Raw genomic sequence first — 11,636 nt, forward strand, 5'->3', positions numbered from 1 at the left:
TCTTTCTGTTCATTAATTCCATTATGTAGGAAATATGCTTTCTTGAACCTGGAAGTTCCCTCTTGCTGTCCCTGCCCACCAATCAATAAAGATTCCACTGGCCCCCAAATGGATGGACAGCAGGGTCCACCATTCTAAGAACTAAGAGTTGAAGACCAACTGCTAAATTCTAACAGCCAGGGAACCATTTGATGTCAGGGCTCAATCACCATCTCCCGTAAAAAGGGCACAAAAGCAAAAATGTAAAAGGAAGTTAAGCTGCCTGCTGAGAATAGAAGCCCTGCTGGATAACAGCTTCTTAGAGCAGCTAGTCCTGGAACTCTCAAAGGGAGAGGCAATTCTTGATTGGCACAGAGGATCAGGTCCAAGAGGTGAATACAGCAGAACCATTTAGCCACTGTGACTATAATGTAATGAATTTAACATCCTTGTGTAACCCAGAGGCATCCCTGTGTAACCCAGGGAGCAGCCTGCAGTTTCAAGTGATCTGGGGCTGCAGCAGGCAGATTGCTTTGGGGTTTTGCAGAGCTGCTGACTTAAGGGTCAGGAGACAGCTCCAGCTGTTTTCCTGCTGCTGTATCGGAGCAGATGCTCTGTCTCTATGGTGCTCACTGGAGAGTGACTTTAATTAGAGGTTCCTATGTAATTCTAAGCTGCATCATTCATCTAAGAATTTGGTCCCAAGCCTGATTTTCATAAGTGTTGAGCACCTGCTATTCCTACTATACAATGACACCCCACAAAGCTTTCTGGGGCAAGGAATATTTTGTTCTCCAAGTGTAAAATCTTCCCGACTATCAATAACATCATGTCACAAATGTGGTTACACTGGACAGTGAACAGAGCAGCAGCCAACAGGGGAGTTTGCCTGGGAAATGTCCGAGAGGAGCTCAGGTAAGTGTGGCTTTTGGGGGGCTGTGTTGTGAGCTGGTGGGGTGTTTGTCTGTGAGCATTTGTTTGACTGTGTGTTTGGCAGTTTGAAAAGAGCTGCAGTTGGAAAGTGTGAATCAGGAGTGCTTTATTTAAGGTGGGAACTCAGGGGGTCACTGAACTAGAGGCAAGGCTTTGAGTTGGGCCTACCCTAAGCCTTATAAAAAAGCAGCCAGAGCAAACACAGTGAACAGCCAACAGGGCAGCAGCCAACAGGGGAGTTCCAGGCATGTGAGTCATCCCACCAAGTCTCTGTTATTCCAGTCAAATCATAGTTCCTTGACTGTGCGAGGGCTTCTAATTCTTCCTGTTTGTATCCCAGGCTTCTTGCATTTGTATACAAACACCTTAGATAACCAATTGATTGCCCTACCTTTTCCATCTGAATCAGAGGTCCTCTTTTGTTGCTCCTTCCTCATGTTTCTTCCTGGCATCCAACTTCCTCACTTGCCTCAGGGGTTTGGACACGGTCCCCAAACAAATCAGCTACGTCTATACTGGCGCGTTCTCATGCAAAAACTCTTTTGCAGAAGAGTTCTTCTGCAAAAACTCTTCCAGAAGAGAGTGTCTACACTGCCATGTGCTTTTGTGCAAGAGATATGCTTTTGCGCAAGAGCATCGATGCCAGTGTAGACGCTGTCTTGCACAAGAAAGCTCTCATGGCCATTTTAACCATAGGGCTTTCTTGCTCAAGAAATTCATGTTGATAAGTTCGAACTAAGTTCGAACTAGGGTGGCTAGTGTAGACATACCCTTACATACAATGCAACTCCTCGTCCTTTTCTCTCCCGCCTGTTCTTCCTGATCAGTTTATACCCTTCCATGACAGTGGGTTGATTTAGTTGGGATTAGTCCTGCTTTGGGCAGGGGGCTGGACTTGATGACCTCCTGAGGTCTCTTCCAGCTCTATGATTCTATAATTCACTGAGACAAGGCAAAGTGAAGTCTTCTCTACTGCCTTAGCTGAGAGCCAGGGGAATGTGACGGGATGCTTACACCACATTAGACTGGAGTGGCAAGAAAGTGGTGTTCTGGTCCATGCTGCCAACCCCTAGGCCCTGAAGGAAGAGTTTACCCAGGAGGTGACAGGATAGAAACCTGAGACTGCATAGGAAGAAAAATTCAAGGAAACAATAGTAAAGTGGGACACTGCAGACCTTGGCCACTGATTAGAAGAGCCCTAGGCTGGAAACCAGAGTAGAGGGTAGGTCTTGGTTGCCCTCCCAGACACTGGGAACATTGCACAGTCAGGGCAGTTGATATGAAAAGCCTGCCTTGGCTGGTTTAGCCTGTGGCATTTTGACACCATAGGAAGGGGGAAACAATGATCTGGCCAGAACACAAAGCCACAAAGAGGGAGCTATTGAATCACAAAGAGGGAACACTGTATGCCTGAAGAATGAGATGGGATGCAGAGTGAAAGGGAAAGGGAAGGGGAGTGTCAGACTTTGAAGGCAGCTAACCATCAGGCATGGCCACGAAGAAATACCAAGTGGTGAGTGAACTCTGTTACAGTGAACTACACAAAAAGAATAAGGCTACCTAAATGGAAATGAAAAGAAACAATCTTGAGTTAAACGCTGGTCCTTTCGATCCCATATTAGCAAAAAAAAACCTTAAATACATACTTAAATACATCCGTATTCTGGAAAACCTATCCTTCCATATTTTCCTGAATCAGGCCAATATATTTTTGCAACTTTATATTACATATATGAGACTTTGAAATCAGTGTAACTTGTAATATTGTAGTGAAATTAAAGTGAAACCTGTTCTAATATAGTAAAGTTGAAACAAATATTTTTTGATGTTGTTTGGGATCACACAGATGCTATGGTATTAATAATGAGAGCTGTGAATCAGGAATAAAATGACACCATTTCTGTACAGTACACAGAGGGAATACAATAATTGCTCTAGTGCGCTGTTTGCCAAATATTACAGGGGTGCTCATCAGCAAAAATGTTTCCGCAAACGTCTGCCAGCCTCAAAAACTCAGGATACTAAAAAAAAAAAACATTTAAAACACTTCCTCTCTCATCCTCACAATTCATGTGGTTTTGGTGAAGATATTTTTCAGATGTCTCTATCCTTCAAAATATAAAATTTATTCAAATTTAAGTGAAATATTCCTTGTTTATTCAAAACTCTTCAGTCATATCCCATTAAGTCATTGATGTTACTTAAAAGGTACACTAGTAGCACAATAATAGCAACAATAATGAAGACAACAAAAGCCCATAGAAAATATTTTAGCCTTTCACAAAATACTTTGAGGGTATTTACAATGAGGTGTTTTCTTGTCGGAAATAGTTTCATGTCCTGAACACTCAAGCTTAGCTCAAGATGGAGTCAAAATAATGACAAAATAATATATAACTGAGGTGCTGAAATTTTACATTTTTGACATATTTATTGTAAATCATTACGTCAGATGACCCAAATGTGTACGTCAGTTATTATAGTAAATGTATTTTCCTCCCAATTTTTCTTTTTCTAGGATGTTTCTGCTGTCTCAACTAAAGTATTTTACTGGCTTGACTTCTCTGGTCTGGCACACTCGAGACCTAACTGGTCCCAAATGAGGGGATTTGCCGGACCAGGGGAGGTCCCTCCCCTCATGGCCCATGCTTAATGCTGCCCCACAGCTAGGGCTTCAGGCTCACCTCACTGCTGCCAGGCAGAGCTGCACTACTGGGGCCAGAGCTGTGCAACCAGGGATGGAGCTGCGTGACTGGGGCAGGAGCACCTTGCCACTGCTGAGTCCAGATCTCTCCAAGTTAACCCCCCCCCCCCCGACACAGGGCTCCCAGTTGTGTCCCCACCTCCCCCCACCCCATCGTGCTTCTGCCTCACAGTGATTCCTTATACCTAAGCTCTGTGGTCCAGGACATCTGTGGTCTTGCCAGACTACAGATGTTGCCGGACCAGAGAGTTCTGGTTAAGGGAGGTACAACCTGTAGAAGATATTTTCTAAACTCTGTTTTTTGTAGTGACTATGGTCTAAATTCTGTCTGCAACTAAATCAGTGGAATTACATCAGAACCGTGGTTTGAGATCTATTAGGCTGATCCCAGGGTGGGGCAAAGGGATGGGAAGTATAATTAGTTTTAATGGCCAATTTTGTCATTAGTGAATTACATTTTTTAATTCTTGGGTAATTTTCTCCTGATTCTTTCAAACATGTCTTCTGCTCAGGTAAAGATTGTTATATAATATCCTCATATGTTATAATTGTAAATAATGGTAATTAAGTCCTTTTTTAAAGATTTGAAGTGAAAATCCTAGCCCAACTTAAGTAAATTTTAGTTTTATCACTGACTTAATGAAACCAGGATTTCATCCTTGCTAGCTCTTAGGCATACTGATTTTATCCAGCTCATGGAGAAACCAACTGTGAAGGTGGCTGCTCTAAATTGCACTGGCTGCCTGGGCTTCATGGGGCCAATCTAGTAGCCAGAATAGCTGGAGTATTGAGCCACCATAGACATACCCCTTGCTCTAGCTTCAGGTGAGTCACTATGGTAGGTCTAAGTCATCTGACAGGAATTTTCTGGGAGCTGGGTAAGTTTCTACCATTGGGGCTGGTAGAAAAGTTCAAAGCTGCAGCAGATCCAGCCTTTGTTTTCTCAAGTGTGTTGCTATATTCTATGAAACTCTGTTAATTTTAAATTAACATCAAACAAACATTATGTTATTGATGATTTTTAAAAAATATTTTAAATAAAACAGTGCAAGATATAAAGACGTTTTGTACTCACATATCTTAAAACATTAAAGTTTAATACAAAAACATTTTATAATAATTTGAAAGGTATGAAATAAGATGAAAAACAAAAACTAAGAACTGAAAATATCATAATCACCTCTTTTTGACTCCCTATTTGTAGCAGTTTATAAGAAGCTTGAGTTTTCATCTTATTTACATCAATGCATAAATCCAGTCCAACTCTATTGTATTCTATATGGATTTACACTAGTGTTTATATCTGTATCTATTATGTGCGTGAAAGATTTCTTATTGTCATTAGCACTGATACCGTGCATCTGGGTATACTGGCTTAATCTCAGGAGAGTAAAAGGTGGCTTAAAGCCACCTTTCCATCATCGTCGCTCTTCTGAGCTAAGCTGTGCCAAGCACTCCTTGGGTGTTCAAAATCTTTTAGATATTAGGGGGCTGCATCCCCTGCTTGCTATTTTTGCCAATTGCCCTCAGTTCACCACAGCCGGATTTTGTGGCCTTTCCTCCTAACCATACCATAGCAGGAGGGGGGGCCACACCATCAGCCTTTTCTGCAGCTAGATGGGGGCTGGACCATGGGCCCTGCCTTAGGATTGGGGAGGAGAACAGGATGCCAGATGGAGGCTGGGCCCCAATTGGAGCCTTGTTCGCCAGGGTTCATTTTAAATAAAGTAAAATATTATGTCCAACACAAAAGGTTTCAACATTGTCTTTATTAATGGCAGGGATGGAAAACCTTTTTTGGGCTGGGGGCCACTGACCCACTGAAAAATCAGCTGGGGACCACACAAGTGAGAAGGGAAAAAAGCCCCTTCAAAACTCTCCTAACCGCTCAATAATGTGCCCCCCAACTGAAACATTTCATGCTCCAGCCCCAGGGATGGGGGTGGAGGGGAGAGGAATGACGTTCAAGACCCCAAGCCGGATTAACTCTTCTGGGATTCCAGAGTAAGTGAATTTTGTGGACTCCCTGGGCTCTGGGGTGGGCCAAAAATGAGAAGGTCAGTGTGTGGGACAGAACTGCCAGTGAGTGGGATAGGGATGGGAGTGCAGGAGGTGGGATGCAGGAGGGGCTGAGGGTGCGATGTCTAGGTGGTAGGTAGGGGGCAGGAGCAGTCTGAGGGCAGAGTGTCTGACTGGGGGGAGGGGGCAGGGTGACTGACCACGGGAGGCTGTAGAAGTGGTCTGGGGGCAGGGTGTCTGACCAGGGTGAGGTGGCAGAGTGTCTGGCTGAGGGAGGAGATGGGAGCAGGTTGAGTTGCAGGATCTTGGCAGGGGGATGAGTGAGGGGCTAGGGGTGCAGGATCTGGGCATCGGGAGGTACTTGTCTTCAGGTCCCACACTGGTCCCAGGCTCGGCCTCCTGCTGGTCCTATTAGGCGGAATCTGGCCAGTGGAAGTGCAGGGAAAGGCTCCAGACAGTGCGCCAGCCCACTGTTGTTCCCCCAGCCTGGGAAGGGGAATGCTTCTTCCCCAGTCAGTGAGGCTCAGGCTCTCTCACTCTCCCCACCTCCCACAGCAGGAAGCTAGTGCTAGTATGGTAACTGCGCAGATGAGGAGGGAGGGCAAAGCTGCAGTGCCAAGCACAGGGGGCCTGGGTCACACAGGTCAGTGCTGCCTCTTCACTTGCTTTGCAGAAGCACTGCTCACTGCTGCAGCCCCATGTGTGGCTGGGTGGAAGGGAGGCAGTCTGAGAGTTGGGCTTGTGTTTCACCGAAGCAGCTCAGGACTTGGTTGAGGATGTAGCCATTTGGGACATGACAGAGGATGGGGCAGCAGGTGGCTGGGGACGTGAGGTGCCTTTCCCCACACCTGGTGATTCTCTAGAGCTTGCTGGTCCAGCAGCCCGTAAGCACCAAGAACAACAGCAGTGCAAGCAAGCATCCTGGAGCAACTCGTTCCATCCCCAAACAGTGTCCAGAGCAGGGAGCCCATGGGAGGGAGGAGCCTGTGGAACGCAGAGTGACATGATGACGTCACTCTGTCATCTCACAGGAAAAGGTTTTTTATATATAGAGAGAGAGAACCAGTTGAAGTGACTCCATAGTGGTTCAAAGAATATCACAGTGAAGGAAAGATAATGGAGCAAGTAATTAAGGAAATCATCTGTAAAAACTTGGAAGATAAGGTGACACTGATTAGGCCTCAACTGGAGTACTGAGTCCAGTTCTGGGCACCACATTTCAAGAGAGATGTGGAGAAATTGGAGAGGGTCCAGAGAAGAACAACAAGAATGATTAAAAGTCTAGAGAACATGAACTATGAGGGAAGACTGAAAGAACTGGGCTTGTTTAGTTTGGAAAGGAGAAGTCTGAGAGGGGACAGGATAGCAGTTTTCAAGTATCTAAAAGAGTGTCACAAGGAGGAGGGAGAAAAATTGTTCTCTTTGGCCTCTGATGAAAGGACAAGAAGCAATGGGCTTAACCTGTAGTAAAGGAGGTTTAGGTTGGACATTAGGAAAAACTTCCTGCTTGTCAGGGTGGTTAATCACTGGAATAAATTGCCGAGGGAAGTTGCGGAATCTCCATCTCTGGAGATATTTAAGATCAGGTTAGACAGACACCTGTCAGGGATGATCTAGACGGTGCTTGGTCCTGCCGTGAGGGCAGGGGACTGGACTTGATGACCTCTTGAGGTCCCTTCCTGTTCTAGTATTCTATGATTCTATTAAGGAACTGGATGAGTAAGAGGGTTAGTATTAGTTGTCGTAACATTTTTATCTAGCAAAGCAGTTTTAATACAGTTCAGATTAATAGTGACAAAAAGTTATTGCTACCTAATGTTTGTTCAGTGCCTTATTTAAAATTCATTGGCGATCTAAGTCTAGTTCCAAGTGAACTGCTTTCTAAATCACAAAGACCCAATCACAACTTGTACCACTGTTGATGGTTTTAGCAAAAAAGACTAAAAACTGAATGCGTGTGGAAGCAAATTACCTCTTGCTACTAGCAATGCTCCCCTTGAGACAGGGATGAACAACACTGACAGATTGGTATGAGTATGCCTGAACCTCCAATGCTTCAATATCTATCTTATAATTTTAATGAGGACAGGACTTTAGTCTCTGGCATTCTCACTTATTTAGCATGCAATTATTATTTTTCATTGTTAAGAGTACTCAAATCCTTTGGACCAAAGTGGTTGAAATCATAAACTGCAGAAGATAGTGAAGAGCAGTCTTTGCAACATTAAGGGCCATGCTGGCAAATGGCCAGAAATCTTAGAAATCCAGTAAATTTGCATACATCTACTTTATTTTTTTAATCTTAACAAAAATAGGATAAATATTATCCAGCTAAAATGTAACTGTCTTTCTAGCTTAATAAGGAAATCACAAAATGGTCCTAATAGTGTTCTAAAAATGTTCTTTCAATTTATTAGCCGTATATTAACCCAGATAATGTACTGAAAATTATAATTAGGATAAATATGAATTTATGTACGTGTTTCTAGCCCAAAAATTACTAGCATTTTAAAATAAAAATGGGTTATATTTCTATTGTCTATTTTGAAGTTTGTTTAAAAACTTCCAAAAAAATCTTAATTGTTACTTCCAAAAATTAAACCTTTCTTAGAAAAAATGCAAAAAAGAACAAAAAAAATCAATAAAACATGAGAATTATTAGTCATATAAGAGTTCAATACCTTAGTCTCAAATATTCTCAACATTAAATTTTGGCACTTGTAAATGGACTACTGAATATCATACAAAGGATGAATTTTTTGTCATCCAAATTAAAAAAAAATTGTATGCAAGTTCTAGCCTAAACATATTTAGCCTCAAAAAGAAGCTGTAGTTTATATAATTAGAATGCAGCTGTAGAGGTCCTTTTTTGCATTAAAGTAATTTGAAAAGGTTATCTAGACAATAAAAGTTCTTAGGTTGCCACAGATCTGCAACTCCGCCTGCTCTGCTTATCCTAACAAGAAATCAAGATAAATATAAGCATTTTATCTCCCTCGCTCAGTTCAAATCATACAATTTCAAAAACAAGTCAACAGTATTAAACCTATCAAACAAGCTTAAATCTATGAAACTCCTGGACAATTTTAATGTTCTGTTCAAACCACTCAGATGAAAGGGTTGTTTAGCTTCTTGAATGCTTTTTAAGCAGGTAATACATCACTGAAGCAAGCAAAAGTTCCCAGCATTAATGTTCCTATAGTCAAGAATACATTCTAGAACCATGGACAGGGCTCCTTGGGTACATCTACAGGTTTACTTGTGAGGATTCATAGTCTCTTTGTACTAGGTACTGCTTCTATTTCATTGTATACTATCTTTCCAGAGATTTATCCCAAATTCAATCTTTAGGAATTTTCATGTGTCCTAACTGATCAAAACTACAGACCTCTGATTGTCATTTGGGTGTCTTTAAAAAGTCTATCATCATTTCCTCAGCCAAATCTCTATCAAATATTTAGTTTCATACACTTTTCCTTTGGTGACATAATTCTTAAATTAATTTTTCTCCTAACAAACTCTCATTGGAGTCATTGCCCTGTTGAGATACAACCATGGTAATCAATATCATCTTCCAAGTTTCCCACAGAATTCTTTTGATTTCAAATAAGAAACAGAGACCTCATTAAGTCTCTAATTAAAGTGGTTTTCTTTTAAAATAAGATCTATTCTTTTCTTGGTCTCAGCATACAAAGGTTAGTCACACTCAGCATCTAGAGATCTTAAATAAAATAAACATGTTTATGCTCTGATAAAATAATGAGGTATTAAAGTTTAATTTAGTGAAATAATTCCAAATTCTATGAGACCCTTTTGTTTTAAAGAAAAAAACGTAACTACAAAAATCTTAATTTTTAATAGTCTTATTTCTGGCATCCCAATATCAAAGCAGATAAAATGTTACTGACCAGTATAATCTGTCTTTTAAATGTTATTTAGCCCCTACATGAAACCATAGGAATAGAATATACTAACAATAGTGTGTGAGAAACTTCATTTCACTTCTCAGAGAAGTGAACATTTACATTTTTTTAACTCCTGGACAATTTTAATGTTCTGTTCAAACCACGTACCTAGATGAAAGATTTTGTTTAGCTTCTTGAATGCTTCTTAAGCAGGTAATACATCACTGAAGAAAGCAAAAGTTCCCAGCATTAATATTCCTATAGCCAAGAAGAAGTATTAAGTACATAAAACTTACTTTCTTTTCCACTTCTTCTAATGAAAGGCTCAGGAATTCATTTCATTAATTCAAAGAGAAACAGGTTTCAGACCAGTTATCTCCCAAGGGTTAGAATATTCTTTTCGGCGTATCATCATTGGTATCTCCTTCTTAAGCAATTCCTCTTCATCCTGGCTAAGCTCTTATTCCAGAGACAGTGTTATTTGTATGTGGGGTGTGTATATAGAAGGAAGGGAGGGAATAAAGGAAGAGTGTGTGTTTGTTTAGATGTGAAAGTATCTAATGTGATTTTACAAGATCTCACGGGAAAGGCTGTAACTCGAGTAAGCAAAGAATTGGGGAGGCTCCTAGCCAAGTATCCCTTTAAATGTTACTCTTCCTGCAGAAATAAGAGTATCTTTGACCAAAAAAACTCAAACCATTGTTTGTTCTGAATCTGAGCAAAGCAGATGGGAAAATACAAAGGCAAAACCTGTTTTACAATCTCTTCTCTTCACATAGTGGGCTCCCCCCCCCCTTCTGTCTGTATTGCCAATAGTTTTTACTATACTTTAATCTTATTTTAATATTTTCCAATCTCCTTTCAATAGCTAAACAGTGCAAAATATATATGGTGCTGAGTCTGAAAACTATATTGAAAGAAAAAGGGCAAAATTAGAGAGGAAGGAAGGAAATAAAAGATGTTAATGGAAACAATACGTATAGCTTTTGCAAAAGTGAAAGAATGCAATCAACCATCAATAATATGTTTTTGATTTTCAGTCACTAACCCAAAATTCATTAATGAATTCCAATTTTGAGGGCAAAACTTTGTAGCAAATGTAGAATGAATGTTAGAAAGCACAGATTAATCAGATGAAACCAGTAAAGCATGTATGGCAGTGGTGGAGTGCTTCTCCTGCTCATGAGGTCTGATCAGTGTCTGAATAATAAGATTGGAGAGAGAATTGATCTTTGTGGGGCTCTACAAGTAAGGGGATGTATTATTTCCTATCACTACCCTATGAAAATGTCTTTCCAGAAACTAGTTAAGCTATTCTAGTGTAATGGTTCCCAAACGGTTGTCCGTGGACTGGCAGTGGGTCGCAAACCATGTCTGATGGGCTGTGGCACATTGCCTGGCCACGCCCCCAGCTTTATTTAGATCCACCCCATGGGGTTCCCAGGGAATTCCCTTCCTGCACAAATCTGCACACAGCAACAGGGTGTGTGGGGCTGGTAGTAGGTGGGTTTGCTGCAGCTGGAGCTGGGACCATGGTGAGGCTGTCCCTAATGGGGCAGCCTCACTGTGGCCCCAGTTCCAGCTCCAGTGATCACTACACGATAGGGATGTTTACTTTAGATTAATGGGCTAATCAAATAGTCGATGCAATTTGTATCAACTATTCAATTAGTAGATAAGGGCACCGCTACCTTTGAAATGTAGCAACAGTCCCAAAGGCGAAAGTGCTGGTCCTGTGCTCCCCATGGCATTTCAAAGAGGCAGCACTTCATGGAGCCTGGTGTCAGCAGGGAAATTCCCAGCTGATCCTGGGCTCCACGTGGCACTGCCGCTTTGAAATGCCACATGCAGCCTGGGCCTCCTCTTCCCCCGCCCCTTGCTGCCTCTTTCTTATAGGGGCAGCAAGGCAGGGGAAAGCAACTAGTCAACTAGTGTGTCAACTAGTTGTTCACATCCCTATTACACGGCCCAGCCAATGCGACCAAGCTCTGAGTCGAAAGCAGCTGCCCCAGTCGGGGGGCCAAGCTTGGAGTGGAAAGTGAGTGCCCCGGTTAGAAGGGACAAGTGCTGTAGTTTTTCAAAATTTGTTAACCATC

The sequence above is a fragment of the Pelodiscus sinensis genome, chromosome 2 (genome assembly GCF_052426305.1).
Source record: "Pelodiscus sinensis isolate ZL-2025 chromosome 2, ASM5242630v1, whole genome shotgun sequence".
Taxonomy (NCBI): Eukaryota; Metazoa; Chordata; order Testudines; family Trionychidae; genus Pelodiscus; species Pelodiscus sinensis.